The 19,404-nt window shown below is 48.8% G+C and overlaps 1 protein-coding gene across 14 annotated transcripts in view; it reads left to right on the top strand.

Moving 5' to 3' along the window:
* The first annotated feature begins 11,645 nt into the window (after positions 1–11,645).
* Positions 11,646–19,404, top strand: part of KTN1 (kinectin 1) — a 76,737-nt gene continuing 68,978 nt past the window's right edge. For 4 of the 14 annotated variants that reach the window (XM_054826537.1, XM_054826538.1, XM_054826549.1 and 1 more), the window contains exon 1: positions 11,693–11,776. The gene's annotated coding sequence lies outside the window, so the exon portion shown is untranslated. Of the gene's footprint in view, positions 11,777–19,404 lie in introns of all 14 variants that reach the window. The other 10 variants (XM_054826544.1, XM_054826539.1, XM_054826541.1 and 7 more) reach the window with 7 other exon arrangements.

Here is a 19,404-nt window from a genome sequence, read left to right as displayed (position 1 = left end):
CCTGTTGCTCTGCTAGACAGGGCTTTGCTTTCTGCTGTGAGATTTGCTTGCCAACAGCTGGCTGAGCTGAAGAAACCCTTTAGAAGGAAATGTCAGAGCCCAGGCACGCAGCAGGTCTTTGGGAGGTGCTACCAGGGTCTTGCTTCCTCAGAGGTGTGAAGGATTAGATTTGTATCCTTTATCTGTGGGGCAGAGTGTACGTGGCTGATGAGCACCCTTCCCTCCTCAGCACAGCCTGCCGGGCTGGTTTCCTGGTATTTCTGGGACTCATCTTGCCCTGCTGCTTTAGAGGTGCCAAATCCCCCTGGCCCCAGAAAAATTCAGCCTCAAGCAGGTTGATTTACATCCTGAGCACCCAGGAGGCAAGTCAAGAGAAAAGCGAGGGGAGGACTCTCTGAGAGGTTGCATCTGACAACTGGTGGAGCTAGCTTGGACCAGTTCTAGATGGTTAAAATTAAAACATCCTGTTTAGGGCTGGCAGGTGATTGGGGTGGTTGCAGACAGCTCCGTGGCCTCGGCTGCCTGTGCCAGCACCGCTCCCACCCGCAGCAGCAAGCCCAGCCCTCACAGACTCCGTCACACCAGTACGGGTCTGTGTTGCCCATGGGAGTCATTGAATTCAACGCAAGGATTGCGCTGAATTTGTTTTGTCCTTGCGGTGATGTCCTGCAGGGACGGGAGATTGGTGCTCCCCTGGTGTGCGAACGCTGTTGCTGTGCTTAAGTTGGGAAGCTGGAGTATTGTGGTGGTCATGGTGTTTCCCTGGTGTGGCCCTGCCTGTAGCATTGCAGACATAGTACCTTGAGTTTCCTCGTCTAATTAATCCTCTGTTGCACTGCAGAACCCCCTGGAGATGAGATATGTTCATCCTGCAGCTCCTGGGGACTGATTTGTCTGCATTTTTTGAACCTCAGATGGAAAGGTCAAACCATGGTGTTTAAGTGAGAAAGGCAACATCAGAGATTAACATAAAATACAAATCTCTTAATATTGGTGTTGCTTCTTGCCTTGGATAGGGGCATCCTGCAAATGGCATGGGCACCAATGGCAAGTGATGTGATTTTGGGTAAGTCATGGAGTTTGGTGCCTCCTCTATTAAATGGGTGTAAGATTGTTTACCCACCTTGAGGCAGAGAAGAAGGGAAGATGTTTAGAAAGCTGAGAGATCATCAGAGGAGTCAAGAGTCACGTTGTGTGGGCAATTCAAGTTTTCATGGTTGCTTTGATGCAGGGGAAGAGCCTTCTGGATGCTGCCCAAGGGAGGGGAGGCAGGGCATGGCCGTGCCTTGGGAGGGCTCTGTGCTCACAACCTCCTTCTTGAGGCTGGGCATCCATGTGTGGGAAGCTCAGTGAGTGGGGTGATGGTGAGCCCCAGAGAGTGGAGGCCCAGGTAGCGGGAGGTGCAGAGAGCAGCGATCCAGAGAGCAGGAGGCACCCAGTCTCTGGGTTTCCCCCTCCCTGAGTCTCCCAATCTCTGTGTCTCCCCTTCTTGGTCATCAGAGGCATCGTCCTCTCTGCTGCGAGGTAGTGTTCTTCCTTCCTTCCTCAGCAAGAGACTCTGACCTCTGTCATCAATGGGATAGACGTTAATTTAAAATGTATCACTTGGGATTCGTGAGATTTATCTGCTCGGTTTCTGATCATCCAGGTCAAATACCATTAGAAAGGGTAACTATTTTTCCCATCCCAACTTAAAAAAAGATTATTTCTGTCTCAAGCTGACTTTTTTTTTTCTCTTTTCTTTTTTTTTTTTTTCCTTTGGAAAGCAGCAGCCGCCCAGAGCCAGGCCAAGGTGACTCATGAAGAGGACTGCTCAGAGCAGGGAAGGAGCCGTGTTCCCTCCTGCTCGCTGGAGGCAGCCGTTACCCACATCCCTGAGCGGCTGGTGATGAATCATCTGAAGTGCATAGTTACAGTAATGATGAATTGTCATGAGTGTTAATTAGCAAATTGGTTAATTTTACTTCGAAAGTTGATGATTAGTACAACAATAAGTGTTTTGTGTGTTCTTTGTAAGAGTCATTCAATATTGTTCTTCCTTGGATAAGTAATTGGAGAAGACTATTACACTGAGCTTCTAGTAGCATTCCTGTATCGGTCTCAAACATTTCTGTAGCAGACATTCCTGCATCACCTGTAATCTGGTTATAGGGCAGGACTAATCACAGGAGCCTTCCAAAAACCTGGAAGGGACAAGGAGCAAGTCAGCAAGGAAGCTCTACTTGTTTTATTCATTAGTGCTGTCACCAGCCACCTCCTGTTCCATAAATGCCTTGCTGCTTCTTTGAAGTTGGTTAATCTGGTTTGGCTTTATCTTATCTTTTTCAGGAGCCAGTTTGAGAATTAAAAGCTCGTGACTGACAACATTCTGCTTTCTGCTCTCCTGAGCTTTCTGCTAAACTTTTATAGCTGTAATTGCAGCTTGTCTCAGGTGTAGCTTCCTTCTCCTGGTGCCCTCAGTGCCTGCAGCGATAAAGCCGTGCCTTTGGAGGAGGCAGAAGAGCAGCTGGAGAGCAGGATGATGTTCCAAGAAATGAGCAATATACCATGCACAAGATGTCTCTGAATGTTGAACCTTCCAGTTACCCCAGGACTCTTCTCTATCAACAGGAGAATCCGAGTCTCGTTGTGAAGATGATTCCTTCTATTTGGTTTAGCTCTGGTTTGGTCCCTGTGCCTTGATTTCCTTCTTGCCAGGGATGTGAGCAGAGTGAGATGCCGAGGAGGAGCCCAAAGCGGGGTCAGAGAGAGGAGTGGGCGAGCTGCAGCAAGGTCGGTGGGCTCTGTGGGAGTGAAGGACCTGCAAGGAGCTGGCAAAGGCTCTTGAGAAGAAGCTGCAGAGCAAAAGGCAACTCAGAGGTAGATGCTGGAGTGCCTTCAGTCTGACAAGTGTGACCATTGCTCGCTCATATTTATTTGTCCCATAATACTCCATTCTAGACCTGATCAACACTTGTCAGTGTCCATACATACTGGTTTTATTGCCAGGGAAGAAAAGAAAACACCATGACTATTCACTGAGCAATAGTGAGTAATTTAACTTTTAATTGTGAATTACTAAGTGTAACATCGTTAGGTTATACTGGTATAAATACAAACAGAATCAGGTCCATTAGATTTGGTATTTGGTTTTAACTTGCCCCTGTGTAAATCAGGAGTAACCCTCTTACAGAAGTCAGGTTACAATGATTTGAAATTGGGCGTGGGTCAGAATCTAGTTTAATTTTCCAGGTTTACTGGGTGATGGGAAGAAGGGCTGTACCTTCCCATTTACCCCCTAATGCCATGTGTCCCTCCCTGCATTGGACGATGCAGCCCAGGTCACGCAGTGGTAAAGCTGCTTCTTCTTTGTCCCAGTGAAACTGGGGCTCTCTTATTCCCTGAAAAGGACAGTATCGGGGGATTTGGTACTCTTTGCAAACATTAGCAGACTCTCAGCATTTGTCTGCTAATACATGTGCTTCCCAGGCTGGCTGGTGGAGACCAGCGGGAGGTCAGCGCTCGGCGTGCATTGACTTCTGGACCAGGAAAGAAAGTCAGTGCTGTCAGCTGGAAAAGGGGTAGTAAACTGGCTAGAAAAGAGCCATTTTTTCTGGCTGCTACAGCACTATTATGTGCAATGAAGACACTAACTGCCCCCGTGTCAGAGAATTGCTGAGAACCAGACCCAGAGAGGATTGCCAAATCCTCCAGTGAATGCCAGAGGAAGCACTGTAAGTAAAAGCCATCTGTCTCAACTGAAAGGCTGAATGGTGACTTTAAAACTATACAGTTAACTTCATTTAATTTTCCTATCTGTGCAAAGCAACAAACTGATTAAACGAAGATATTCTGTATATTGTTTGCATAGAAATCCACTTGTCCTGGCCCAGCTGCGCTCTTAAGCCTTGTACTGCGGTGTGGGTCACATCGATCTATTTTTATTTTGCATTTAAAATAAGGCCAGAAGAGGGGAGAATGGGGGGGCTTTAAACATTGGCTGCCACCTTAATTGCAACCTAGCAATTAATGGCTAGAGGCTTTCTTGGACAGCTCCTCCATGAACGTCACACACAAATATATCTGACACCTGGGTTCAGAAGTATTCTTCCATGCTTTTTGTTAAGTCATCTTTCTAATTTTTGTGCCAAACGGTCTGTCTAAATTGAATTGCATTTAAATGAGGTGAGAGTGCGATGGATCATCTGACTGCTGCTGTTTCCCTCCAAGTTTTGTGACAAATCACTCTAACGCAAACGCTGTGTCTCATACCTTGAACTTACTGCTGCAATTAAATACTGATCCTTTAAGCCTTATCTGGAAAAAACCCCAATATAGTAATAGCACTCAGGCGTGTTTGCACAGAAAAGCAGAGGGGTGTGCGTATAGCAGATGCTAACAGACCTCTATGAAGTTAATTTGCAAGGGTCACAGTAACACTGAAGACATGAGCAATGACATTAGCATGTCTAGGACCTTCATTGCAAGCTCTCCAGGTATTAGAGCATGTACTGTGATGCCTTCACTGCTGCATCAGCTGAGTTATGCCAGCACTAGAGTTTTTCTTAGCTTATTGTATAGGGGACGACAGCTGAATATTATGCAAATACCATGAGTCAAGGAAGGGGGCTGACCAGTCACTGAAATCCCCGCAAAACTTAGTTTTGTCTGAGTAATCAGCAAGATATAATGACTGACACCAGAATGAGTCCGCAGGGTGCACAGCTCGGCGATTAGTCAGATCTCATTACCTTTTCCTCCAATTAACGGCAAGCAAATCAGCGCTCCTGAGTCAACGAGGACCTCAGGAGAAACTAGACTTTCCCAAAATGCTGCCAGATGTCAGCAGAAGCTCCGATCCCCTCCGCCTTGACCTTTTCGTACTTTTAACACACATAATTAACTGTTAACACAGTCGTGGGTCTGTCACTCTAGCCCTTCGCCCGTGGTCTGCCAACAAACGCTGTTAGCTTAGCTGTGACGAAGGAGTCCGTGCCCAGCTCTGCCGTAGTGTGCTCCCGTGGTTCACCTCATTTCCATCCTCGTCCCAGCCGTGCAGGAATCCAGCCTGAGATCCCTTTCGGTACAGCCTCACCCCTCCATTTGGATCTTCCTTGCTCCTCCTTGCTGTCTTTGCAGTTTCTCTTGTTATTAAGTGTACCCTTGAATAAGTTCTGGCATTAGGCTGTGGACATCGTGCTTTCTTATACCTTAGCTTTTATGGTCAGTGTGTAGAAGTGGAATAGAATGAATTTTCCCCACACAGTCCTCAAGATATTATGGTGGAATATTTTGATGTGTTTTTGGTGTGTGCAGGCTGTGGAAGAAGCGGACTTGTCACAGTGCCCTTCCTTATGAAAGTGTCGGTTTTTTTCCCTCTTTTTTTTCTTCAGTTCACTTATGTATGACTTGGCAGAAATAATTAAATGCTGTGATTGCTTTGGCCTCCCTTCAATGGGCATTTACCCAACTCATTAATAGAAGAGTCACTCCCCTGAGCTCTGTTTCCACTCAGACCATTTGACAGGGCTCAGGTAGAGTTGCTAAGGTACACTCAGCAATTCTTTGAGGAAAATGAGGAACCCTGATGGGCATGTGTTTGGGAGGGTCCTAAGCCAGCTGTTTTCTAAACCCCAAATTACGTTACTCAGATTCATTAGGTTTTGCCTATTAACATTAAAAATACATTGATCCCCAGATGTTTTTACAGTCCCCTTTACTCCGAAAGTGGCACATGCGAGGCTGCTATCCAAAAGAAATGAGGTGCGTGAAGACAGACAGCTTAAAGGCATTGAGGAATGCAGCTGTTTCAGACCTCTTACTTCTCACTCGACTCTCACCTAATTTGTTAATGGGTATGTTTTTCCCTGTAGGACAATAACGCTTTTCTCTGTGACGTTTTATAAAGGACTTTCTAAATGTGCTTTTGTCCCTTTGGATAAAATCAGTTGAATTGGCTTCTTTTCTGGTGCCTTTCTGTTTTCCCTAGAAAATCTGAATTGGTCCTTAACCTTTTCTGTCCTCCAGGACTTACTAATGGTAGGATAGAAACCCTTAGATGTCTTATGAGTCTAGACGCAGCGTGGGCAGATGGTAGGCTCACCAGGGAGAGGCTTGTCACTATCTAAAAAGATGGGATATATAGGTGACGAGAAGAATATTTGCTCATTTTAAGTATGAGGAGCTAAAACAGCCACTGGCAGAGGGATGTATGGTGAGTTTGTGACACCGCTGGGAATTGCCACTGATCTCCTGGGATGCTGGCGATCCTCACGCTGTTCGCAGGACGTTTCCTCAGACTCAAGGATTTGCAAATGCTTCCAAGTCTCCAGCCACCCTTGGGACACAGGTGCGTGTCACCACCAGTGCTGGCAGACTGGGGACCGGACAACAAAGATCCCCTTTGGCGTGATGCTCATTACGCCAGGCAGGCGGCCGCATCCCTTGTGTAGCCACAGACAAAATAGTATTAACTTACTCCGGGGTGACATGAACAGCTGGGATGGTTCCTGCGCTCCTTGATTTATCCAGACAGGCTACGAGCGTGTTTGCTGTACATTTCCTTAGAAGTTTGTCACAGCCTGACACACGCCGTTCCCGTGATGCCTCGCAGAGCTCAATCAATGTCCTTCCCTGGCTGTGGGAGGAAAACGTGCTGAGCCAGCCTTGCAGGCTGCTTCGGCGGCAGGAGACCTTGTCCTCATACTGCAAGAGCCCTTGGACCAGAAGGTCTGTCTGAGTTTTCATTTCTTTTTTCTCCATCTCTCACTGCCAATTGTTTCTCCTTGCTACCCATCCTGCTCCCTTTCAGGCGAGTTACAGGTCTGTGCGCAGGAGGGGCAGCACGTTGGTGTTGCAAACATGGGGTTTTTGCAGAGGAAAATATCTTTATTCTGTAGATATTGATGAGGAAGAATGTTAATTGAAAAGCTGCTATAGAACAGCGTAAATACCAACTGGGTGCTATGAATGATGAACAGGAGAAAAGATTTGAGCTGTCACTGTGATACCACGCAGGGAGTGTTTTACAGCAGACAAGGTATGTTCTGGGTCATTGCTTCATTTGCTTTGCTTAACGATACCCGCCTCTTAAAAAATCATCTTCTGCTAGGATGCTGCCAAGAAAAAGGACAAATATTTGAAACTTGCTTTGAAACAGTACCCCTAATGTTAATTCAAAGCATGGTTATTATTGTACTGCTCAGAAAGCTGCTTTTCTGCCCAGCTTCCCTGTGATCCCTTTAGCTCTATCTGATACTGAAGGCTTGAAATCTCCAGATTAGAAATTAAATTCCACCTCTGTGGCCCAGACCTGATGACCCACTGGAATCACAGCAAATACGTTTTCCTTTACAGTGAGCTCTTCCAGCTAAAGCTGTTGCTTTTCGGTCAAGATTGAACTCTTTCGGAAGAAAAGATAATTAAAGCCGTGCGATACAGGCGTAAAAATAATAAGTGACGCAAAAATGAGTAGGGATTATTCAGACTGATGGCAGGCCCTGATCTTGCAAGGATTTAGGCGCTTGTTTTATTCTTGCGTGTGTTAGTGCGCAGGACAGTCGGAAGGGCTCTGTCTCAGCTGACGAAGGATTTAGGGTGGCCGTGACCATGGCCAGAGGCGATGAGCAGCTGGGTGAGATGAAGCACTTACGGCATCAGACAGAAATTGCTGCTGCTACGTTGGGTATAAACCGCAGCGTTTTGGGAGCAGACACGTGTGCAGCTCGAGTACCTGGTACTGGAACAGCAGCCTGGGGAGGGAAGGAAAGGGATTTCCCATGGGATTTCCATTTTTCATTGCAAACGTGAAAGCTCAGAACAACTAGTCCCAGGCCTGTGCTAGGAGGTGAGGACTGAAGAGCCTGTCAGAAATCATGATTCCCGTCTGATCGCTCTGAAAACGCCAGGCGCCGAGATGGGCACTGGGTTCTTGGGGTGTCTTTAATTGTGCTGCTCGTAGTTGATCCTCTTTTGAACGTTGCAGAACTGAACAGCGGAGTCTTAAACCCCATTTGGGGCTTTTCAGTGCTCCGTTGTAATGGTCGAAACCAGAAATGGAAGGTGGGTGTAGTTTATAAACGCACAGGGGTTTTCAGTGAGCTCTGAAACAGCTTCCAACAATTCACTTTATTAGCTGGATTTTCAGCAGTACAAAATGTGACCGTGATCATCTCAGCTTAATTAAATATGTATATATGTTGTGATAGCGCACGGATTATGTGGAGACTTCTATTAGCCTGGTGGATTTTTATACTGGTCACATACGATGTCATGGTTTAGACCGTTGTTTTTTATTATGAGCTTTTGTTCTTCTTGCTAGAGTTTCCAGCATAATTTCTGCTGACAGATGCTGCTTAGGACAGGTGTATTTTTATTCCCTTACAGCTGGATTGAATCAAACGTCTTTTTCCATGTAGCTCGGGTTTCTGCAGTGGAGTTACTCCTAGTTTACTACTCCGAGAAGAAAATGGTAGTCATTTTTGTGACCTTCCTTAGCAGCAGTTGAAATCTTTCTGGCACATGTGCATGTGATCTATTAATTTCCTCTTCATACCAATTGTAGGAATTCACGCTTGTAAATAGTATAAAAAATTTAAGGCAAGTAAAGAGAGGCAGAGAGAAAATCCAGCATTTGGTCATCTTTTTTTTTTTTTTTTTTTTTCCCCCTAGCTGAAATCAGTGAGGTGTTGAAACTTGCAGGGCGTTTGTTTTTGGCATTGATAAGGATCTCTCACGTTCTTATACAAAATGCTAAATTAACAATAATCAGCTTCCCTGACTTACAGCCCCGCTGCATGCATAGCTTGCCTTTCTCTCGGGCCTTCTCTGAATCCACAGATCTGAAGGCTCTTTCCCTGCAATCTGAGAAAGCAGAATTCCTGACAAAACTAATGACTTGGGGCTCCTGCGGCATTTTAAAACCTTTTCTTTTTCCCCATGAGTGGCTGCCTAATGTGACTGGGTTTTCAGTGCCTGTTTGCATTATTTCCTCCCTGCAGCTGGGGATATTCAGCATCATTAGCCTGGCTGGCTGATCTGCACAGCGGTAGCTCTCCAGTGAGTTTTTCCACCAGGCCACATAATCTAGATGGTTTATTGCACTACATATTGGGCAACGGCACACCACGTATGAGATAAAAGTATTTTCAGGTCCTTATATCGTGCCTTACGCTGTGATGTTCTGGCAAACGTACGAGACACTTGAAGGACCAGAAATTTCTGAGCTGGTGGTAATAAATGGTTTGGTTTTGGCTGAGACCCCTTCAGAGCAAGCAGTGACCAGACAGCGCGGCAATTGCCTCCAAGTCCTGGAAGGTGGAGGAAAAGAAAGATCTTCTGTAGCTGTGGCACCTGGATTTGCACTCTCTGCTCTTCCATTCCTGCTCAGCAGGAGGTGCAGCCCTGTCCCTCCTATATCCTTTCCCGGTGCTTGGCCCCGGGGTTTTCTCTCCCTGTCGACAGGAGCCCCCATCCCCTGTCCATGGGGTGGCAAATTTGTTCTCGCTCCTGGGAAACAGTGATTTGGTTCTGAGGCCAGCTGGAAAGCTCTGCTGTGGACAAAAGCAATCAAACATCGACAAAATCTCCTGCTGCCAAGCCCCGCCACAACCACTGCAGCTACCTAAGTGAATTAATAATTATTTATATCATTAAATAAGCAAGATTCGGTCTTAAATTTGCACCTTGCAGTGTAAGGCGCGGATGCTGCCTTTGGCTGGCTCATGTGGTGCTCTCAGCAGTGCTCCTGCAAGAGCGGAGTGACCAGCCGGGACACGCTGAGCCGGGGAAGCTCTGGGATGAAGCAGCAAAACGCTGCCTCGTCAGCTGACGGCCGGTCCCGCGTTCAAAGAGACCGACTGCCTCCTGCACGTCCCCGCGCATGCCGCCAGCATGGCCTTGCGTCCGGGTCCGCTTACCCTCGCATGCAAGGCACAGCTTCCGCCAGCATCCGCCTTGCATCGCCGCCTTTGTTTGCTCCAGATAGTTTGGAAATGCGGCGGTAGCCTGCAGCTGCATGACACACACGGCTGGCAAAGAGGGGAATGATGAGCTCTTAGTGCAGCTCGATGCAAATCCTTCTTTGATACCGAACGCTGCGGAGCAGTTGATTTCTCAAAGATGCTTTGGGACAAATAAACAAATTGTTTGCTCTGAGCAACAGGACCTGGAAGTTAAACCAGACTCTTCATTGCTAGAGGTCTGAAGAAATGACGGGAGGGTGTGTGCAAAGCCGCGGGGTGATGCCAGCCTTCCTGCTTCGCTGGGATAACTCCCTTTTGCCAACTGCTTCCCCATCGCAGAGTGACCAGCCGCTGTGGATACTGCAGCCGGGCTCGGGACAGTGGTCCTGACCAGTGCCGGCACTGACCCGCAGCCACCACTGGCTTAGCTGTCCTTGTCACCCTTCCTGCTGCCAAAAAAATAGGAATTTTCTTGTGGACAGGATGCTGCTTTTTCCCCATCAATGTTTGGGGCTCTGGGAAGCTGAGAGTTAATGTCAGTGCCCCAGCGATGGAGCCGGCTGGGTGCTGTCCCAGAGCCCTTGGTGGCTTCTTGTGCTCTTTCGCTGTCCCCAAGTAACTGTATGACAGAGCATCAGTGTTCATCCCCGTGGGTACCCACGGACCCGTGACCAGCCGCTGATCTCATGCGCAAGCCGCTGCCATGTTTAAGGTGAAAGAAATCTGCCCCGCGAGTGCTTCGGGAAGGATCCACGTCAGAGGGAAGAAGTAGTCAGGGCTTTAAGAAGTCAGAGCTGAAACATCCAGTCGATCTCCCCTGACTGCAGACCGGGCCGTGATTGAACCAGGCCCTGCCGCTTCGTGCACTGCGAGCGGGGCTGCTCCTCGCTGCAGATCCAGGCAGTTTTAAGGCAATTAAGGGAAATTTAGGGGCACCCCCTGTTTCTGGTCACGGGGAGGTGTCCTGGGGAAGGTGTTGGGGTACACTGTGCCTGCCCGCCTGGGGGGTCCCCACGCCTGCCCCCCCTGCCAGCTCCCGGGAGGTGGAGAGGGGTGCGGTGGGAGCTGACTGGCACTGGGGGGGTTAATTAGGGAGGGTGGGGGGTATAGGTGGGTGGTCCCACCCATGGATGGGTGGGGGATCCCTGTGCATGGAAAGTTTGGGCAGTGGGAACCTTGCTGGGGGAGGTCTGAGGGGGATGTGGTACCCACGCAGGGATGGAGAGATCTCTGGGGATCCCTGCGTGGGGGAAGTCTAGGGGGGTGTGATCCCCACGCATAGGTGGGGAGATCCTTGGGGATCCCTGCGTGGGAAAGGTCTGGATGGGTGATCCCCGCGTGGGGGAGCTCTGGGGGGCAATCCCCATGCACACGGGAAGGGTCTGGGTGGATGTACCCACACCCGTGGGAAACCTGGGTGGGAGGCTCCCTGCGTGGGGGAGGTCCGGGTGGGCGATTCCCCCTTCCGGGGGTATCCCAGCCTGTGGGACACGTGGGGGCTCCCCACGCCTGGGTGGGCTCTGGCAGGGGTGACCCCGTGCGTGGGACAGGCGGGTGGGTGGGGGACCTGCGTGAAGGGTGATCCCCACGGGCGAGACGTGGACGCAGGGGGCGGCTGGGGGGGAAGGCGGCGGCGGCGGCGTCGCGCCTTTAACGGGCGGGCGGGCGGGGGGGGGCCGGCAGACGCGGCGGACGTGTGGTGCCGCCTCCTCCCGTCCTCCCTCCCTCTCTCCCTTCCTGCCCGCCAGCGCCGCGCAGGCACCGGCTCGCTGCCGCTCCGTCCCCGCCGCCCAGCTCCGCACGGCCTGGCCCGGCTCGGCCCGCCGCGCCTCACGGTGAGTCCCGCCCGGGGAGCGCCCGGCCCGGCGGCACGGAGGAACGGGCCGGGAACAGGGCCTGCCCGCGGCCTGCCCGGCGAGGGGCGGCGGGCCTAGGCCTCGGCGTGGCCGGGCCGCGGGGCGCGGGCGGGCGGCGCCGGCAGGTGGGCGGCAAGGCGGGCCGGGCCCCGGGGCTGCGGCCCGGCCGGCGAGTTGCGGCGGTGCGGCCCTCGCTGCCGTCCCGGGGCCGGCCTGGGCGGGGGGGCGAGGGCGGAGGTTGTGCCGCGGGCCCCGCTCGGGGTGGAGAAGCCGCTCCCACCCGCGGCCGTGGGGCGGTGGGGTGGCTCCTGCCGCTGGCTTCCAGCCACCGCGGCTTTGGGGCAGCGCAGCCCCGGCTGGGCAGGGGGAGGAGATCGGTGCCTTCCCGAGCACATCTCCCGGTAACCTTCCCGAACCCAAGTTAACCGGTAAAAACGGGGTGGTGGGGGGGGGGGGGGTAAGGTGTATCGATTATCTTGTGTAGGTCTGTGTCATTACCTGCCCGCTGCCAGGGGCAGGAGCCTGTGAAGGGCAGCCGAGTAAAAATTTACCCTCGAAATCCGATTGATACGAATTTCCTGTGGCTTTCGGCCCCCCGGATAACGCGAGGCGTGAACCGAATGCTGCAGCACCCGGCTGGCCTTGCAAACTTTAATGAAGCATTGCGCTTGGCCGGCTAGCATAGTCTGGCCCGTTTTGTATTCCTGTAGCGGTGTAGCGCACGGTAAAACATACTGCTTTTCCCATGTTCGTAGCTTATGTTTGTCAGGGGTATTTTATTTTTTTTTTAAATTGCCTGTGCTCTTTGGCACAGCACTGGTGTGGGTTGTATGCAGCTGTGTTAACCTGGAGGTGTTAATACCCTCCCACACCTCTCCTCCTCCTCTACTCACAGCTTACTCCTTTGCTGCAAGCCTTCCTCTGGTGCGCAGGCAATTGAGGGGGGGAAGAAAAGTTAAGGTGACAAAGCTATGTCTTTTTTTTTTTGTACCCAACTAATTTCAGTGGATGAAGTATTTTAATTAAGTAGGTGGTTATTAAGAATAAGGCAGTATAGCATCTTTTCTGCATTAGGCAATGCCAAATGCTCCTTTTTAGTGATGTGCATACACCTGTGTGCTTTAGGCTTGTCAGTTTATAACCCTTTTCCCCAAAGGCTCTGCTCTCTGTTTTGAGATCACTGTTAGAAGATTGTTCATTGCTTTGTAGAAGTGACTTGTGGAAGACGAGCAGAGCTGCTACTCTGCTGTAGTCCTTTTCTGTTTAAAGTTCTCTTTTTTTTTTTTTTTTTTTTGGTCTTTGCTGCCTCTGTCCAACAACACACACGGTAATTAGTAGAAATAACTGACAAGTTCTATTTAACATCTCCTTACGTATGACAAGGCAAAAATCCCTTGCTGGAATGCCTGAATTGATTGCGGCAGAAGTTAAAAGGGGATTCAGTTCTCATGTTCCACCTTCTTTCAGATATTTTTCTTGCCTGTTCTCTCACTGGATCGCTAATGTCCTCCTGTTTGGTTTGGGCTGGAAACGTTTCTCTGCCTTGTGGACCTCTTCCCTATAACTGCGCTGTAATTTCTGTCCGCGAACAGGCTATGCAACTCGCTTTACCACATATTTTTTCTCTTGCCTCATATGCTGATGCTGCTTTCTGCATACTGTGATTAAAATAACTTTTGTGTGTAACTGCAGCAGGGAAAGGTTGGGGTTTGGATAGAAACACTAATTCTCTGTAAGAGTTGTTACCAAATGCCCTTTTTCTTAGATTTTTTTTTTCTACCCCCATACCTAGTTAGTCTCAAGAAGATGCTTTCTGTTCTCAGAAGCTGCAGCAGCAGTAGGATATGAAGAACACAATTAGTTTTTGATTTGATCCCCCACTGGCCAAAAACCCCTATTACAGATAACTTCTCCTGCTAACTACTTTGTTTTTGAAACCCCTTGAAGAAAAAGGAAAGACTTGCTCAAGCCCGTACAAAACGGTGGTGTTACTCGGTTAGCCGTATAACAGCTTTTATTTGCATCATCCGCTCTTACTGCTGGAGATTAGATGGTAATGGCTCAAAAGTGTCTAATCATTGCTTGATCAGCAGTACTGGAAACCCAGGGTTAAGAAAATTCCTCAGCAACTGAAATTCCCGATGAATTTCAGGGGTGATAGGTATAGATTAAATACGTTTTTGGTCAAGACCCTTTAGCATAAGGACACGGAGGGAGAGGACGTTTGTTTTATTTTAAGCATCGAACTTGGTTGCTCCTAATCCCTTCCCCTGCTGCTGCCAGGACACCCACCTCTCGCCATTGACTTCTCAAGAGCTTCACCTCCCAAGTTTAGTTCCCTGATCATACCCCAGTTACGTGCCTGAGTAAATAGCGTGAATGTTCCCCCCCCCCCCCCGCCCCGTGCCATCCTGGAGGGGTGGGGAAGAAGCAGAAGACAGGAGGGTAATTTTTCATTCTCACTATCTGGTCCAGAAGCTGTGGCAGCAAGCGGGCTGATAAGAACCCACGAGCGGAAGAGAGCCCCTGATTTAGTTTTCCCTGTTTATAGCACCCGTCCGTGCTGTGGATGCCTTTCGTAACGTAACTGCTTTTAAGGTGAAACTTGGTCAGTTGATTCTTCGCCCCCATCTCCACGGGAGAGCTGTTGGAGAGCCTCCTCTAAGTCTCGGAGCAATCACTGAATTTCCATCCTCACAGCGTTGGTGGCCAGTTCCTATAATTTGTTTTTGTTCTAGCATTACTGTTTGGTTTAAACAGTTTTTCCCTCCCTGATGTAAGTAGAGGGAGCAATCGGATCCCCTCTTGACCACTTATTTTGATAGATTAAACAAGTCAAAGTTTTTAAGTCTCCTCCTGTTGTTATCTTGTCAATATTCCCAGGGTTTCCTTGTCAGTGAAAACCTTCTGCCTTTACTCATCAAAACTTTTTTAATGCAAAGGGTATTTTCTGCATCCGTGTTTAGCTCTTAAACTTCCTGCTCTGTGCTGGCAAAACAGCAGGGTTGGACTATTTTTAAAAAATGAGTATTTTTGAGGGGCCTACGGGCTGCACTAAGCTCTCAAACTTTTTGACATTCCTCGGGTGATTGTTTTAGGCTAATGAGACAGGGAGTTACTGGGCTAAATCTGTCCCAGACAAATCACTACTTGTTAATGACTGTGCATAAACTACAGAGATGATAGATTGGAGAATTACCAGCTCATGACTCTTAGGAATCTGTTTCTCCTCTCATCGTTATACAAGATGTCCAAGCAAATAAAACACATGATGCCTTTAAAAAAATAGTATTTATTTATGTTTTTAGAAATGTGAAAGCTTCTTCCTGTTTGCATGCCTGAACTACAGCTGGTTGCAGGAGAGGGGGTACTTCTGAGCTTTGAAAAGTTTCTATTTCTTGCCAGAATGGAGCCTTGAAGGTAACTTTATCCAACGCGGAATTGTTGGCACTTTTTTCAGGCTGATGCCTGTGGTCTCTGGTTTGGGAACACATCTGTTCCCACCGATGCGGGCGCTGTCTGAGAGCATGGGAGACCGATTCCTGCTTCTGACCTTCCTGGCACTTCATCGTTGCAAATATTTCCAATTAATTCAGAGTGGGAGCAGCAGCCCTTGTGTCGATAAGCACCGTAGGTTGACCTGGACTCTGTTGCTTCTTCCAATTGAAGAATTGGTCTTCAGCTGGTGGGAGGGAGTAGCGGGGTGGATCCAGGTGCTGCTCTGAGCAGGGAGACAGTACGCAGGCATCCACAACTCCTGCCATTCCTCTGCAAAGGGTTCCCCCCCGTGTAAGAACTAAAGTAGCATCTGGGCCAGGTTCCCTGTGTTTGAACTCGTCCTCTCTTGGTTGCTGCTGCTACCCATGTGCAGGAGTACTGTGATCTAATTAGATTATATTAGAATGAAGAAGTGAATCTTAAATGAGCTTATAGGGGCACTGTCAGGTCAACTTAGACCCTAAATATAGCTACTGAGCAGAGTGCAGGCTTGGTGTGGTATCTATCCCTACAGCAAAATTAAACAGAGATCTCCTGGGAATGCATAAATTCTGCTGCCTTACTGTCTTGTTGGCCTGGATGCTCCAGCGTCTTGGTATGAAAAATGCCCAAATCCACTCAAATATGGGCATTCTTTAATTGAAGCTTGTTGGGGTGTTGGGGAAGTCATGGCTGTGGAAACTGTAATAATCTGAGGTGCTAAAGAATGCAAATCTCATGATCCTTTCTAATGCTCTCCATTTAACTAAAGGTGATTTTTTTTTTAAATAAGTCTCTTAGATACTGTAGAAAACAGGGAAAAAGAGAACTGGTTTCTGTTGCATATATAAACATGAAAACTCTGGAAAGCTTCTCTGACTCTAACCCAAATAAAGGATATTGTCTCCTCTTCTTGCAACTATATGATGCAAAGTGGTGGTTTAGTTTAGGAGCTTTAAGCCTTGAATTTTGCTGTGCAATGTCAGGGAGGGGGGGATAGGAGGGAGAGGAGGGACAGGAACTGTAAGGTTTGTGGGTTAATCAGAAGTAAAATGGTTACTTTCACACAGCTCTCCTTGTTTTCTGCTGTGCTCTTTGTTTTTGTTAGAGCTTTGTGGCTACCGTGCTTATCAAAATTCACAGCTCTAAATTCCTGTTACTGAAGAGAAGTAGAAGATGAAGTTCCTTCCCCTTTCCCAAGAAGACTTATTCAGAAGAGTAGCATTTTTTCTTTTTCAAATGAAACCTCATCTTTGCTTGTAGATCGCTGAGGCTGCGTTTTAAGTCGGAGAAAGTGTCTGCAAATTAGTAATGTGAGCAAGCTACTCATTTTCTTGCACTAATAATCCCTATTACAAATAGCATGATCCTCTGCTAGCATTAACAGCTCCCTGCTGCTGCCACTGTCAGGTGTGCAGGATTTTCAGTGGTAGTAAAGTATGGAAAGCAGAAATTCTTGCAGGTTTTTGTTTGAGCATCGTCCCTCCTGGCTGATCCTGCTGCCTGCGCTGCCCTGTCTGGATCTGCTTGCAGCTAGGCAATCCTGCAAATCATTGCTCTGCTCGAGAACAGCTGGTACATCGCTAACTGCTCCTCTGCTGCAGGAAACATCTTTAAGCCCTTTTATGCTGTAAAGTTGAGGAAATAGAGCAAAACTCCTGGTTTCCTTCAAGTTGTAGTTGAATGACTAATTGAGCATCAGGGAGGGCTTTTTCCAGCTCGGAAGAGGTGTGTGGATGTTTTTCAGTGAAACACAAGTTCTTGTTTTTGGATTGCACGTATTAATTGCGTAGCTAACCTTCTTAGCCTGCCTGTCTGGTGTCCAGCTCGTTCAGCATGTGTTGAATGACCCAGGGAAAATAAAGCTTGTGTTCAGAATTATGTGGGTGTCGAAGGCTTTTAAAGCCTGGTATATTTACACCCGTGATTCGTGGTGCTTCCAAAACCAATCCAGCTCTCATCCTGTGGAGGCGAAGTACCTCGGTCTAGTGTTATCATCTTTCCTTTAGCAGTGTCACCTGCCAGAGCAATATAACCCGAACCTGGCTTATTTTGGACTCCTTTTGTTTCCAAATCCCACCCCACAAGGGTTTCTTGTAGAAGAAATGTCGGCTCAATTCTGCTTTACACTCTCCCGTATGGACTGAAAGTGGTAAGCAGGATATTTTATTTCAGGGATGTGACAAATTTTAGTACATCTCGTTCTTGTCTGTGGTGTGAAAAGGTGTCTTTTGTCTGCCTGCAACCGCACAGGAATGAAGTTGTTGAGTCCAGGAGATAAAAGCGCTATCTCCTTCTCTGCGAGGGGGCAAGCTGCCTGCTCCTCGGCTCGGCAGCACTCTGCTCACGTCCTGCTTGTAGTAGGGTGGAGGGGAAAAATTTCATGGGAAAATGTGAGTGGATTTGTAATCTGTTTGCAAGTGCGTAGCTGTCAAGGAAGATGATGACTAAGCACAAGGTGTAGCTCTTCAGGGAACATGCCAGGATTGGACCGGATTGTGACTGACTGTTAAGAGAGCCTATAATATCAGTCAACTGGTAATTTTATTATTACTGGTTTAATCTGACCACAACTGCTTTTTTCCTCAGCCTATTTGCTTTGGGGTTTTAAGTTGAAAAGTCCATACTTGGTGAGTACAGAGAAGAAAGCCCAGTTTATAGGAGGGAGCGAACAGTTCCCGAGCCTCTGGTGGGAAGTGCTGGGTGGCAGGAGCGCTTAAAGCCGATGACTTGCATTCGGCTCATGTGGATGTCTCTCTGCCAGGCACCTGCCCTGTGCTGCTGCCAGGGTCTCTCATGGCATTGTCCACCTGCCCTGGTGCACAGGCAGGATGGAAGGAGCTCACCCTCCCATTTAACAGAAGGGAAGGCTGAGGTCAAGTGCCTGCAATTGAATGTGTGAAGTCACCGGCAGACCAGCTGCTGATGCCGTTCTCTTGGTCCCATTCATGACCTGGCCCCCAGGGCATGCTACCCTGGCTTTGGACCAGCAGTTAGCTGGTGGATGAGCAGGAAACTGCTCTTCTGTGGCGACCGAGGCACATGTTTTCCTTCTGGGGTCTCTGCTGCAGCATGTGCGCAGGGCCAAGCCTGGTCCCAGAAAGGGGTGTAACATGGAGGACCTGCCTCCTGAACCAGTTTGAAAGGCTGCCGTGATGATTACCGCTGCTTTGTCTGCTAAGTCATTGCGTATGTTGTGTGGGGACATCCCACCTTGGCTTTCACGTAGGCATTGCCTTTTTCTTAGTGCTATGCTGTGCACAAACCTAAACAGGTATGTGAAACCAGTTGCAGCGTCCCTTCTGCCCTGCTCCGTTTCAGCTCCAGGTATACCCGAGAGCAGCGCCATGGCTACAGCAGGTCATACCCAACTCGTCTTTCATGGGGCATCTTCAAATCCAGGAAATGATCCGACTGTAGCGGTGCTGTGCCAGGAAGGGTCCCTTCCCCTGGGGTTAGGTTGGGATTTTACTGCCTCCTTTAATTTGCTGTCCTCCAGGGAGACTTGGCATGTCCTTCTCTCATCTGCAGTTCTCAGTGGGGTGCGGTGCTGGGAAGCTGGCAGAGAATGGAGTTTATGGGTGAGTGCTGTAATCTGTGTCACACCTACTGACCTTTGTTTGTGTAAGTACCTGTTGGCAGCATGTGTGGCTTCAGCTGTGATGGACTGATAATGGACCATGCAGCTTTTTCTCTTTATGCTGCCTCATTTTGTATTTACAGCAGCGGTGGCAGAGATCCATCAAAGCTTCACTTCTCCAAGTTCAGACTCTGACCAAGGAGAAGCTGTTTGCCCTAACGTTTGCTGAGAAGGTCTCCTCACCGAGCCTGTCCTAGCGTGGACAATGAAAAGCATTGTCCGGAAGGGAGGCAGATGTAGCATCTCAAAACCTTGGAAACCACCAAGCTGCAGGGAGGATTTATGGAGGGCGTGTTGGGATTTTACTGGGTGCCCTGGGCTTTCCCACGGCAGCTCAATGGGGGATGGCAACAGTGCTGCCTTGCTACCTTTGCGTAAGGCCACTTCATATCTACAGCCTGTGCTATCCTACCACTAGGATTGGGTTGTGTGCTAAATTTAGTAAACCTCTTTACAGCTTAGTGTGTGCGTGTGTATGTAAACCCAGATT

Source organism: Grus americana, chromosome 5 (genome assembly GCF_028858705.1).
Source record: "Grus americana isolate bGruAme1 chromosome 5, bGruAme1.mat, whole genome shotgun sequence".
Classification (NCBI taxonomy): Eukaryota; Metazoa; Chordata; class Aves; order Gruiformes; family Gruidae; genus Grus; species Grus americana.
The sequence above is the reverse complement of the archived record's forward strand: the minus strand, read 5'-3'. Positions and strand labels throughout refer to the sequence as shown.